Consider the following 12,409-nt stretch of genomic DNA (forward strand, 5'->3'; position numbering starts at 1 on the left):
GGTTGACTAGATTATTAAAAATTGTCAATCTTTAACGATCATTTGTGGTTAAATATGAATGAATTTATTTAGGGCAAATATTAATAGAAAATGGGAAGTGGATAAAAATAACTACTTTATTTATAATTTCAAATTATTTTAATGAGTTATTAAGTACAAATTCGCAGAGACGAAAAATTCGTTGAGCCCGTGAAGAAAATCCTGGAACCGTACGAAACAAACAATTTGGAAGGATGAAAATATAATTAAGGGACCGTGGGAAGTGTTTTGGAAACAAAAAGTCGAAATAATTTACTATTCAGAATGTCCAAATTGCTTATTTGGAATTATAATTGAATGAATAGTTTATTTAAAAAAATTAAATTATTTTTTGTTCTTTTTTATGCGCCTACTAGCGACTGCTCCGTTTGCTTGCTCACCAACGAATGGCTCTCACTCGCTAAAATTGTCGGTGGCAGGAACATACTTTTTGAATAAAATTAAAATTACCCCTTTTCAGTCATTGCTGTTTTATCCACAGCGCATATTTTGTAACAATCATTGATAGATTGCTTTTGTAACCATGTTGTCATTAATTTGAACCGAATGCTGAATTATACTCTATTTTACACAAGATACTTTCATTAAAGCGAATTTGTGTAAGTGGATATAAAAGTTCAAAGTATAGACGTAAAACTAATTATAAATCAAGAAAACAAATTTTTGAAGGGTAAATTTTAGAACAGTATCCCCCGATTTTGGGGTTAAAATGGGTATGTATGGAAAGAGGAGGTCCTCCAGATTAAGAAAATATATATGTATATAGTTGCCGCTGATTTATGGTTTTTGAGATATGTATTTGCATTTAAAGTTCAAAAATTCAACTATTTAAAATGCGTATTTCATCCATTTATAATTAATTTTATAGTTATATTTTTAACTTTTATATCCTCTAACACTTCACTAATTCGTTTCTAACCATTTATTTTATATTAAATAGAGCAAAAATAACTTTTATTCAACATTTTTGTTCATTTATTTTTGTTCATACAATAACAAAAGGGTTGCATTCTAAATAATAATCAGTGCTATCTTACGTTCATATTTTACAGAAGAACCAAAAGAAATAAAGAAAACAAATAATACCCCAATAATAACAGGAAATATATAACACATTAGCTTTCCGCATAGAGTTTCTTTCTGCAATGGTAGCCTTCGGCCGCGCTTCAAAAAAAGTAGCCCTCGGTCGGACCAACACCTAGACTTGCTCAGTTCTTTTGCGTTGAACTCCTTTTTGCGTAGGCGGCCTCCGCTTCAAAAAAAAAATAACCCTGGCCGATCCAACACCGGGGTGTTCAGAGTTCGGGGAAACTTTAGTTTACCATCCCACGATTTCAGGGTTAAAAGTGGTATGGTTGGATAGAGCTGATGCTCCTGATTAAGAATATATATAATTATTGCCGCCGCAAACTTATAGTTTTCGAGATATTTGCATTTAAAGTTGAAAATTTTGCAAATTTTATCTTGCAATTTCTCGATTTCTCTTAATTATTTATTTCATATTATACACTTTTTATGCACTTACACTTCACTACATTGTTTCTACGTATTTTTTTTTTTTGAGAAATTTTTTAGTTATTTGCTTAAAATAAGCATTTTATGTTCTACACAATTTTCATTCCATGCACAATAACAAAAGTATTCCTTGTTGACAGATAATAAGTGTTGCCATAATTACACATTTACCAAACGAATAAAAATGAATATAAAAACTCAAATGAAGGAAACAAATACCATCTGAAATAAATTTTCCATTGTATTAAAAAAGTTTTAAGGCTTATATGTGTATTTAATTGCGTCTAATAATTTTATAAAAGGATCATCATGATTATTTGCAATATTTTCAAATATTAAATTAGAAAAATCTTCGCTATTATTGTAATTGTCTTTTATAAAAAAACGTCTAATTACGCGCCACTGGGATTCGATGCGTTCAGTGTGGGTCCCGTTCTCGGCGACGAACGGATTATCGGGGTCGCTGTGATTAACGCGTCGGTACTCATACCCGTGACTGGCCAGATAGTCATATGCCTTCCAACAATCAGTACATATAACACTGCCTTTTGCCACGTGCTTTTCTATCGAAGGTATGAGCACCTCAGCAGACCTGACATTGCCGGGACATACCTCCAGCCAAAGGTCGTCACTCCCATCCTCAACCATTCCAAGAACCCAGTGGCCCTCGACTCTTCGCCCTAAAATTAGAAAAAATATATTAATTACTTAAAAAAAAATTATATTTTTTTATTATTACCTTTGTTGTATTTTCTCTTCCCATATTTACTTTCATCTATTTGAATAATTTTACCAGTTTTATAATACTACGGCTTCGCAGCAGTAATTATACCAGTCACATATAGTAGCGCTAGATAAAACTGGTTCCCTGATAAAACTGTTTTTCCTCACTTCCGCATGCGACCAATGAGATGAGCGGAAGTGGGATTTTGACGTTGTCGAACCAAGTATCGGTCGACCTTGCTAACGCAGTTCGGTTCCGACAAACCCCTTTCCGGCATGGAAACACCCCAACAGTGCTACTTTTATACAGCGACAGCGTCATTGGCACTTTATGCGTGCGGCAAATTTTAGCTTTTACAATCAATCCTTGTTCTTCGGCAAAGGAAATACATTTCTCTTTAGAGTCAAATGTTTGGATTATTTTTCCAATATTCCACATTGACTTTACTTCGGACGCTTTAAGCACATTGGTTCGCTTTACGATACCACGGCTTTTTGACGCTCCGACACAATCTATTTAAATACCTTAAGTTATATTTTTATCAGCTTAAAACTTTTATTACTTACCTGATGAATTTGCACGCACTCGCTTTATAACACCTCGGCTGGTTGACGCTCCGACACAATCTATTTAAATACCTTAAGTTATATTTTTATCAATTTAAAACTTATATTACTTATCTGATGAATTTGAACTCATTTTTTAAAATACAGCTTTTAATAATTATATATTTATTTTTATATATTTTAAACTTTATGCACATGTATCCAAACGCGGAATTCAAATGAAATAAATATGAAACTTATTACAAACGGGAAAAAAGAAACGGTATATTGTTTAATTGTAACAATACCCGTTATAGAAAATGTAGTTTAAAAAGGGGAAACGCGGACTTGATAAATGTGAAGATTATGACAAAACGGACAACAAAAAGAACGGTACTTTGTTTAGTTTTAACAATATCCGTTATAGAAAATGTAGTTTAAAGAGGATGATATACCCTATTTAACATAACTTTTAGATTAACTTTGTGCATTGACAGCTTAAAAAACCCTGGCCAACACCAGGATAAACATTAGTCCATTCGCGTCCCACTTCTTTCGGTATTGGCGGCCTTCGGCCGCGCTTCAAAAAAATAACCCTGGCCGATCCAACACCGGGGTGTGTCAAGTTTTCTTCGAGTAAAAATGCTTTTTGCGTTGGCGGCCTTCGGCCGCGTTTCGAAAAAAATAACCCTGGCCTATCCAACACCGTGGAGTGTCAGGTTTTTTTTGAGTAAAACTCCTTTTTGCGTTGGCGGCCTTCGGCCGCGCTTCAAAAAAATAACCCTGGCCGATCCAACACCGGGGTGTGTCAAGTTTTTTTTTGAGTAAAACTCCTTTTTGCATTTTGCGGCAATAATTTATGTATTTGGGGTATAAACCTATTTTTTATTCGTTTGATAAATGTGTAATTATGGCAACACTTACTATCTGTCAACACGGAATACTTTTGTTATTGTTGAAGGAATGAAATTTGTGTAAAATATAAAATGCTTATTATAAGCAAATACCTAAATAATTACTAAAAAATAAATATGTAGAAACAATGTAGTGAAGTATAAGTGCATAAAAAGTGGATAATATGAAATAAATAATTAAGAGAAATCGAGAAATTGCAAGATAAAATTTGCAAAATTTTCAAGTTTAAATGCAAATATCTCGAAAAGTATAAGTTTGCGGCGGCAATATAGATACTTAATCAGGAGCATCAGCGCTATCCAACCATACCACTTTTAACCCTGAAATCGTGGGATGGTATACTAAAGCCAACCCCAGAGTTCTTTCGCGTTGAACTCCTTTCTGCAACTTTTTTTCTTTTATAAAAAATTGCTTAAGATTTTTGCGTTTTCCATTTATGTATTTGAGGTATAAAGTTATATAACTAAAACAAAATAATTAAAATAAAGCTTTATATTCAATAAATATTAAAAAAATTGGGGAATGTTTCGTTTAGTATCTCATTTTGAAGAGGTTTTGCGCAAAGGGGGAGGGGGCTGGGGGCTTGCTACCCCCCTCATTTGAAATATAATGAATGGAGCTTTTGAATAATAGCACCCTTCCCCCCCTAGGACCACGGGAGGCTCTAGGGCAGCCTTCTGAAAATTGTGTAAAATCGCAGTTTTTCCATTCAATTTTCACTAATTATTATAAAATGTATGTATTTTTACGCATAGAGTGACTCTATGTTTATTATTTTTATTATTTCAATGAATTAAAGTGGAAATCCACTTTATTTAAATAATAAAAACACTGAAAATTAAAAATTGTATATGTATCGGTAATACCAAGATAACCCAACCAACCATTTATACAAGACCCTGAAAAGTGGGCAATATATTACGTCCATATAACGAAAAAAAAATAAATAAATAAATAATATATTACATTGAAAAAAGCGCCGCAGGCGAAAATTTGAAAATCGAGTGATTTTTTATTCAAAATTTTCATTATGTTTTCAGTATAATATATTACATTGAAACAAGCGCCGCAGGCGAAAATTTGGAATAAAAAATCGCGCGATTTTTTATTCCAAATTTTCGTTATATGGACGTATTTTGTTACTACTTTCAACCTTCGATCCGAAACGAGTCCTATGTAAAGTAACCCAAATGTATATAAGACCAACCATTTTGATTCGTTGGGTTATTACTGTCTTCCTTTTGTGCTTATTTTCTTCGTCGTTTGACAGTTCATATTCAGTAATTTTGCTTACATTTCAAAGAACGGTATAACACGTAATTGAAAGCTTTTTTATTTATTAAATTGTACATAAAATTGCAACTTAAAATTCATAATTTATCATTAATTCAATTAAATATATTTCAAAGAATGTGTGTATGTTAAATTGGTTAAATTTTTGCAAGCAGTGCAACAAAAACCTCAAAAGAAGAGAGCCATTATTTGAGCAAATGTAAAAAGGTGCGTTTTTGCTTACTTATATCTAAAAAAACAAATTAACATTTAACAATAAATTTACATTTAAACCAAAGTTTAATTCATTGGCTATCCGTGCTATATAAATTTAAAAAAATCCGTGCACGCATTTAAGAGGAATAAGCAATGAAAATGTGATACTAAAGTAAACCCAACCCAAAAAATTAATATAAAGAAACGTTATAGTGAAGTGTTACCAAGTGGAAAGTGCATAATATAAGTGAAAAAGTTATTCACAATATACAAATTATTAATTTAAAAGTTGTCAATTTTTTAACATTAAATGAAAATATCTTCAAAACTATGAGTCAGCGGCAACTATATATACATATATATTTTCTTGATCTGGAGAACGTCGCCTTTCAAGTGATACCCATTTTATCCCCGAAATCCGGGGATGCTATTCTAAATTTTACCCAAGATATTTAAATACATTATATAAAAAAAAAAACACAAATCACCAGCAACAATACAACTCATATATATTTTTTCTTTTTGTGGAGAAATTCGTTTACCCGCACATACCCAATTGAAGCCCGAAATCTGGGGTGCTACTCTAAACCCCAACCATTCCTTTAAGCTACTTATTGCCTTTTTTTTGTTATGAAGATCTAATACCAACTTCAAAGCTTGTGCGACGACTGTCCACTAGCTAACGAGGTAGCGACAATTCCTGGCGATGTATCTTCCAATGCGATATTCTATTGAGATCGCAAGTTCCACAGTATATATGCCATGCTTAAACTTTTAATACATCGGGATTCTACTTAATTATATACCTATGAGGGATAATATAGAAATAATTTGCAACAAAATAATTCCGCTAGTACATACCGAGCTACAAATAATGTGTGTAAAATCGGTTCAAGGGTTTATCGCGGGTAAACGCGTCACGTTTCTACATAAAAGTAATGAATAATAATGGACCAATCACTTCAATTACACATCAAAAATCACTTCTATTTCATATACACTTTATCTTATTTTTATATAGCAATATGACGTATACCCAATTTTTACAACTCCAATACACAACTCTAGTCGCTAACTATACAACGAATCAAGATATTGGCTGCAATTATATTTGCAACAATGTACAAAGGCACATTGGCAAGCAATTGATCTTAGGGGGCATCTCGAGAGGCAATTTACGATTGCTACAAATCTGGATATTGCCTATGTACAGACTGTACATTCCTTATTATCAGATATTGATTTCTAAATATATTTAAGGCTAGCTCTGTCATATTGATAATTTTTACTTTAACACAAATTTTGAAGAGTCAACCTGTAAATGTTAACGGGACATCTCGCCAGGCGAAAGTTTATGGTATACTAACTATTGCCTATGGAGACTCCATATTGCATACGGAATGCAATATATGGCATACACCCTGGAAAACGGAGGTAACAGATTGCACAAACACATTGAAACATTTTCAGCTGTTCACTAACACTGTTACATTTTCTGGAATTTTCAATTGAATGGGAAAATACGTAAGTAAGATAGAGAAAAACTATCGACATTCTAAACATATTGTAATATTAACTTGCTAGAGTAAGGTTGGTATGCAGCTCGCAAGTAATTGCTCGAAAAAAAATACATTATTTCTCAAGTAATGTGACAGCTGGTTACGCATTGTGAATGATCTACATTATAAGAGCAAGAGAGAATAAACAAAGAAAACAAACTTTGTGACTTTGTGCGTAATATGTATGTGTGTATGTGTATGGTAACATAAATATTTTCATTGAGATTTAAGAAATGTTGTTGATGATTGGTAGGTTTTATACAACATTTCAAAATGGAATATACTTCATAATAATGATTTCAACTAATTTAGGATGAATTTGACGATTACTTCGATTTTCCTTCAAGAAACAATTGTTGATTTGATGTTTCTTCTCAAAACCATGTTTGCCATATTCACATTTTACTGAAAAAAAGTATTAAAAATTAGTACTAGATTTCTTGAGAGCTGCGTACTAGCACAAGTAAATTTATCGCAGGAAAGCTTCTTGACCGTTTCTTAAGCGTTTTTTTATATGAAGTTTTTACGTTTCTTGAGAGCTCCGTACTAAGCTGTAGGAGAGACGAATGCCAAATTTTTCAAGAAGAAGAAAACGAAAAGCGCAGTTTATTTTGGTTTTTAAAGAGGTAAGTTCGTTATTTCATTATTTGATATTTTATAATTAATTTCTTATATACATTTATACTATATATGTTATTAATTTCTTTTATATAGAGTAAACGAAAAAGATTAACAACGAGAAAAAGGTAAGCATTGTGAATTGAATGTTGTGTGTATAATTAAAACTTTTAATATTACAGAAATCATTTGGAGCGTTTGGATGCGTATAACAAAGACGCACCATTCAATTAGCCGCATCACCGGTGACTTGGAGGACGAGCATTACGTGGAGCTCGGTATTAGTTTAAGTAAATATTTGATTATTGTGATGTTATTATTAAATAAAGCGAAATAATAAAAAAAACTGAATTTTATTTAAAAGAATTGAATTTGATAGAAGTAACAAATGGGTAACAGATAATCTTGTTTCTGCTTGTTCTTGCTAACATGCTTCTATGTTATAGGTAACAAACTGATGACGAAAATAATAACACTAACAGATATTCGGGTAACAAATACTTTTTGTTATCCATAACACATAGGTAAGCAATGCGCTAACAAAAGAATTTGTTACCCGTAACATACTGTGAAGAGATTTGCTAACAAATGCATGTATTCTGTTAGAACAAGGCAGCATGCGATATTTGACATTGGTTAGAGCGAGATAACCATTGAACATCAAATAGCTATTTGTTACTTTTTTCCCACTCTCTGAACAAAAGTAACAAATATTTTAACGAATGCAAAAGTGAACAATAACAAGCCGCTTACACGTTTGCTAACAACTACCCGTCTTGCAGGGCAAATTTGCATGCTTACTATTGCATGGAATGAATTCTCATTTTAGCAGTGTGACAGATCAGTTTTCATTTCTATGAAAATTCCGAAGTAGCAACAGAGTTCAATCAGAGAACGTGTATCATGGATAGTGGGATGCCCAACTTATTCCAGCGTGAGAGAGCCTCAAAATAAGCGTTTTTTTATTACATTTTCCATAATGGCCAGATCGAACAAAATAAGAATATTTGGCATTTAAATTAAAACACTCAACATTTATTACTGTTGAATTGTAATTCTTTTGTTCACCCTGATGTCGGTGATATACTCACTTGCACTTGCCCTTGCACCTGGAATGTTAAATGGGTCGGCTTTATTATACCATCCCACGATTTCAGGGTTAAAAGTGGTATGGTTGGATAGGGCTGATGCTCCAGATTAAGAAAATATGTAATTATAGCCGCCGCAAAGTTATAGTTTTCGAGATATATGCATTTAAAGTTGAAAATTTCGCAAATTTATTTTTGCAATTTCTCGATTTATAGTAACTTTTTTTTTATATTATGCTCTTCCTATACACTTACACTTCACTACAATATTTCTACATATTTATTTTTTATTAATATTTTAGATATTTGCTTAAAATAAGCATTTTATATTTTACATAAATATTATTACATGCACAATAACAATAAGTGTTCCTTCTTGTCAAATAATAAGTATTGCCATATCAACACATTTATCAAAGTAATAAAAAATTGGTTTATACCCCAAATAAATAAATCATTATCCCTTTTCTTGCTATATCATGAATAAAAAGCAAAAAAAAGTTTTACTCGAAAAAATCTTGACACTCCCTGGTGTTGGCACACCCCGGTGTTGGATCGGCCAGGGTTATTTTTTTGAAGCGCGGCCGAAGGCCGCCAACGCAAAAAGGAGTTTTACTCGAAGAAAAATCTGACACACCCTGGTGTTGGCACACCCCGGTGTGGGATCGGGAAGGGTTATTTTTTTGAAGCGCGTCCGAAGGGTTTCAATCGTAAAAACCTGACGAATACAGGTGGTGGATCGCCCAGGATAATTTTGAGTTTATTTTATTTATTTTTATTGTTTTCAATCATTTGGGACATGGTAACACTTATTATTTGACAACACGGAACACTTATTGTTATTGTGCGTGTAATAATATTTATGTAAAATATAAAATGCTTATTTTAAGCAAATATATAAAATATTAATAAGAAATAAATATGTAGAAATATTGTTGTGAAGTGTAAGTGTATAAAAAGTGCATAATATGAAAGAAAAACTTACCATAATTCGAGAAATTGCAAAATTAAATTAGCGAAATTTTTAACTTTAAATGCAAATATCTCGAAAACTAGAAGTTTACGGCGGCTATAATTATATATTTTCTTAATCTGGAGCATCAGCCCTATCCAACCATACCAGTTTTAGCCCTGAAATCGTGGGTTGGTTTACTAAAGTTTCCCCTGTTAAATTCCCAAATTTTTGAAATACAGGAAATGAGTATTTAATTTCAAATTAATAACTTTCTTTTTTTTCCCCTTTTTTTATATTCACACAATTCACTTAATTTGTTTACAAAATGTTATATGATTTCACTTAACAACTTTTTTAACTTTTGTATAGCGGTGCGTTGACGAAAGTATCGATGGCGAAAACCTTAGAGATCACGGGTAAAACGAAAAAAGGCGCGCATACCGATCTGAGCAATCCTTTTGTATCGGTTGTGGGTGGTGAAAAAAGCGAAGTGTTGGTATGTAGTGTGGTTGGTATGATGTGTAGCTGTGGTTGTGTGGATGACATGTTGTGTTGCATTGGGTTGTGTGACCTTTTGGTATGTTGTGTGTGGGTTTTGTGCGATGAGTGCTGCGAGGATGATATGTGCGGCGCAGCACATTATCGCACGACCAGATGTCGCATAAACAATTCTTCTTCTTAATTGGCGTAGAAACCGCTTACGCGATTATAGCCGAGTTAACAACAGCGCGCCCGTCGTTTCTTCTTTTCGCTACGCGGCGCCCATTGGATATTCCAAGCGAAGCCAGGTCCTTCTCCACTTGGTTCTTCCAACGGAGTGGAGGTCTTCCCCTTCCTCTGCTTCCCCCGGCGGGTACTGTGTCGAATACTTTCAGAGCTGAAGTGTTTTCATCCATCCGGACAACATGACCTAGCCAGCGTAGCCGCTGTCTTTTAATTCGCTGAAATATGTCAAGGTCGTCGTATATCTCGTACAGCTCATCGTTGCATCGAATGCGATATTCGCCGTGGCTAATGCGCAAAGGACCATAAATCTTTCGCAAAATTTTACTCTCGAAAACTCGTAACGTCGACTCATCGGTTGCTGTCATCGCCCAAGCCTCTGCACCATAAAGCAGGACGGGAATTATGAGCGACTTATAGAGTTTAGCTTTTGTTCGTCGAGAGAGGACTTTACTTTTCAATTGCCTACTCAGTCCGAAGTAGCACCTGTTCGCAAGAGCAATCCTGCGTTGGATTTCCAGGCTGACATTGTTGGTGGTGTTAACACTGGTGATATCAATATCATCGGCATACGCCAGCAGCTGTACACTCTTACAGAAGATGGTACCTTCTCTATTTAGTTCTGCAGCTCGAACTATTTTCTCCACAAGCAGGTTGAAAAAGTCGCCCGATAGGGAATCGCCTTGTCTGAAACCTCGTTTGGTATCGAACGGCTCGGAGAGGTCCTTCCCGATCCTGACGGAGCTTTTCGTGTTGCTCAACATCAATTTACACAGCCGTATTAGTTTTGCGGGGATACCAAATTCAGACATCGCGGCATAAAGGCAGCTCCTTTTCGTGCTGTCGAAAGCAGCTTTGAAATCGACGAAAAGGTGGTGTGTGTCGATTCTACTTTCACGGGTCTTTTCCAAGATTTGGCGCATGGTGAATATCTGGTCGGTTGTTGATTTTCCAGGTCTGAAGCCACACTGATAAGGTCCAATCAGTTTGTTGACGCTGGGCTTTAATCTTTCACACAATACGCTCGATAGAACCTTATATGCGATGTTGAGGAGGCTAATCCCACAGTAGTTGGCGCAGATTGTGGGGTCTCCTTTTTTATGGATTGGGCATAGCACACTTAAATTCCAATCGTTGGGCATGCTTTCGTCCGACCATATTTTACAAAGAAGCTGATGCATGCTCCCTATCAATTCTTCGCCGCCGTGTTTGAATAGCTCGGCAGGCAATCCGTCGGCCCCTGCCACTTTGTTGTTCTTCAGGCGGGCGATTGCTATTCGAACTTCTTCACGGTCGGGCAATGGAACGTCTGCTCCAGTTATTCGAGTCGATGTTAGGACCTCGGAGCACACGCACATCTAAAACACTGGAGACGTGTCTTCCGTCTATCACAACATGATCGATCTGGTTGGCAGTTTTTCGATCCGGAGACAGCCAGGTAGCTTGATGAATTTGTTTATGCTGGAATATAGTACTACAGATAACCATATTTCGGGCCCCGGCGAGGTCGATCAGCCTCAACCTGATGATGATGTCCTCACGAAAATAAAGGCTGACATCACCGCCGTCCAAGAAATGCAATGGACGGGACAAGGACTGAGACGAGTAGGTCCTTGGGGAATTTACTACAGTGATCATATAAAGGAGCGCAAGTTTGGTGTGGGATTCGTGGTGGGAGAGAGACTATATCGCCGAGTACTATCATTCACTCCGGTGAATGAACGTCTAGCCACAATCCGCATCAAAGCGAGGTTCTTCAACATATCGCTGATTTGCGCCCACGCCCTGACGGAAGAAAACGGCGATGTGACCAAAGGTGCCTTCTATGACGCTTGAAGCACACCTATGAGCGCTGCCCCCACCACGATGTCAAAATCGTGCTTGGCGGCTTTAACGCCAAGGTGGTCAAAGAAGGTATATTTGGCACGACGGTTGGTAAGTTCGGCCTCCACGAGGAAACATTTCCAAATGGGTTGAGGCTGATCGACTTCGCCGCGGCCCGAAATATGGTTACCTGTAGTACTAGATTCCAGCATAGGAAGATTCATCAAGCCACCTGGCTGTCCCCGGATCAAAAAACCACCAACCAGATCGATCATGTTGTGATACACGGAAGACACGTCTCCAGTGTTTTAGATGTGCGTGTGCTCCGAGGTCCTAACATCGATTCGGTCCACTATCTTGTTGCAGCCAAGATTCGCACCCGACTCTGTACAGCAAAAAACGCATGTCAACAAACA

At 35.6% G+C, this 12,409-nt stretch overlaps 1 long non-coding RNA gene across 1 annotated transcript; it reads right to left on the reverse strand.

Annotated features, from left to right (window-relative positions):
• Nucleotides 1-1,850: 1,850 nt before the first annotated feature.
• Nucleotides 1,851-3,263, reverse strand: LOC120779668. The gene is made up of 3 exons (XR_005705699.1): nt 2,845-3,263; nt 2,294-2,790; nt 1,851-2,234 (listed from the first exon to the last, which is right to left on the reverse strand). It is a non-coding gene; the product is annotated as an uncharacterized LOC120779668 (long non-coding RNA).
• Nucleotides 3,264-12,409: the final 9,146 nt, after the last annotated feature.

The sequence above is a fragment of the Bactrocera tryoni genome, unplaced genomic scaffold, assembly GCF_016617805.1.
Source record: "Bactrocera tryoni isolate S06 unplaced genomic scaffold, CSIRO_BtryS06_freeze2 scaffold_11, whole genome shotgun sequence".
Classification (NCBI taxonomy): Eukaryota; Metazoa; Arthropoda; class Insecta; order Diptera; family Tephritidae; genus Bactrocera; species Bactrocera tryoni.